Genomic DNA, 2500 nt, shown 5'->3' with positions numbered 1-2500 from the left:
GGCATTTAAAAGGTTACAGATTTCTTGTTATTTCCTTTGAAAGAGAGCTATTATATAAGCTCAATAAAAGATTTCCCAGATCTTTCAGCTTGACTTTGAAGCCACAGTACTTTTGGTTTTTTTTTTGTTGTAAATTTTTCATTGTTCAACTTACATTTTCTCAGCTGATATTACACCAGATATGCTGAAACCGTGCAGGGTTACTAAAGTAAAGGTGTTCTTTCTTGTGCTGGTGTACATGTACGTTCAAATTTTTGCCCACCATTTTAAAGAAGGGTGTATCATGTTTGCCTCTCAAGAAAAAAAAATTCCTGTCATGTAAGGTGGTTCAAACCGTTTCAACAATTTCATGGGAGCGCCTTATCAGAAGGATTAAATGTACATATAATGTAGTAGTAGCAAATGAAACACCCATTCCAGCTTAACAACCCTGGTGAAAATCTTTTGAGGATCTTCAAAGATCTTCATGAAGATCTTTAAGGATCTTAGTAATGATCCTCAAAATTCCTTGAAAAGATCCTCAAGGATCCTCATTTTTCTTGCCAAGGTCCTTAAGGATCCTCAAAAATCTTGCCAAAGATCGTCAAGGTTCTTTAAGGATCTTCAAGGATTATAAAAGATCCTTTGAGGATCTTGTTAAGATTTTTGTGGATTCTTTACTAATTTTACCAAAGATATTTAAGGATCTTCAATAATCTTACCAAAGATCTTCAAAGATCCTGATCTATCCTTGAGGATCTTGTCAAGATCTTTGTGATTAGTTTGGGTGTATTCAGTATTCTTACCAATGATCCCCAAGGATCTTTGTGGCTCCATTAAAGAACCATGATTACTGCCAATTACATTGTATGGCTTTGATTCACCTCAGGGTTGGGATTTGGTGCCATTTGGAAAACATGCTAAAGTGAATTTGGAAACGGCCAATTCATATTAACTACCATGATCATTGAAAAACAACAACAACAACAACAACAATAAATTATGGCACAAATGTCATTTAAACTTTATTTGCATAGATCTGTTTATCATTTTCAAAATCATGACAAAAATTGGGAATTAAAGATACAATTACAGCATGTCCACTGAATACTGAGGCCAGTTGCAACACCACAATATTCTTTTATATTTCCAGAGATGTATCCAGGTTTTCAAATTTGGGGGTCCTCTGGACCCCTTTTTGAAAAATTTGGGGGTCCATTGCAAAATTTTGGGGGTCCAGCTAATTAATATTCAAGAATTAATATGCGATCTATTGCCTCGTAATTGCTGCTGCAGTACCCTTTCAGATTTCTAATTGCAAAAAAATAAAGTCTTATCCCTCCCAACGAATATGCACTTAAAATGATTAATTTCTTTGAAACTGTTGTACCTGTTGATTCATCGATCAAAATGTATGGGCTGTCAAAGCTCCATCGATCACATTGAAAACGTCTCGAGGAATCGAATCCGAATGCTGTAGGAACTGTTGGCTCCAGTTGATAAATGATCTAGATCTCCACAGCAAAAAAAAAAACAGAACTGAATCTCAATTTGCCGTAAAAGAGCATCACTTATTTTAACTACACTTGACGTGTAATTTAGGAACAAAAGAGTAAACAAATGTAAGCGATCGATACACAGTTCATTGTCGGCCCGTGTGGCCTTGACTTCGCCATGGCCAATATTTGTTAATAACCAAGCGATTCAATACATTTAAATTCAAGTTTAACACGTTAATTTTAACACTAACTCCGAAGAAAAGTTGCATAATTTGCAAAACAGACAAGTTACGTGCAAAACAAGAACCGAGACGATGACACGTGCGCGCCCGGAATTAATATCAACAGGGTCGCACAAAACAAAAATTTAACATACTTTGCCTTTGAATTCTCTGTCATTTCACTCACGATAAGCGAACTAATGCTTGAAATTCACTTGGAAAGCATGCAACAAACTGAACTTCGACTGAAATGTTTTATTATCACTGGCGGCAGATCGAAAGTGTCGCCAATTGTCTCACGTAAAAAACAGCTCAGATCATGTCGCGCAACACGTGCGAATTCAAAACTGAACTTATGAAGCTGGACATAATGGTTGACAAAATGAAATTATTCGACTACAAAAATCTGAAAATAACAGCTTACCTTGAAATTTCAGGAACTCGATCATTTCTCCGATGTGAGAAATGGGAATGTTCAATTTCCTTGTGAAATACGCCGTTCGCATGTCTTTCCTGGCGTTCATAATTTGCATAAACATTCCATTTTTTTCTGCGTCCAACTGGACCCTTTGTTCGATATTCTATGTGTCTAAAAGGAAAACAAATGCGTCCCAGGACGCAATGACGCACTCTGGATACATCTCTGTATTTCCACTTATCCTACTACAAATAAGGGAAGGCATTGTGAAAAAGTAATGTAATTCATATATTTGATACTACAATAACAATACTTGCTTGATAAAGGTAAACTGTATAAGAACCAAGTTTTTCCAAGCTAAGCTTAAGGTTCTGATAAAAATG

At 36.0% G+C, this 2500-nt stretch overlaps 1 protein-coding gene across 5 annotated transcripts in view; it reads left to right on the top strand.

Annotated features, from left to right (window-relative positions):
- Positions 1-2500, top strand: part of LOC137999455 (U6 snRNA phosphodiesterase 1-like) — a 52664-nt gene that overhangs the window by 20098 nt on the left and 30066 nt on the right. The gene's annotated exons all lie outside the window — the stretch shown is intronic.

This window comes from Montipora foliosa, chromosome 1 (genome assembly GCF_036669935.1).
Source record: "Montipora foliosa isolate CH-2021 chromosome 1, ASM3666993v2, whole genome shotgun sequence".
Classification (NCBI taxonomy): Eukaryota; Metazoa; Cnidaria; class Anthozoa; order Scleractinia; family Acroporidae; genus Montipora; species Montipora foliosa.
The sequence above is the reverse complement of the archived record's forward strand: the minus strand, read 5'-3'. Positions and strand labels throughout refer to the sequence as shown.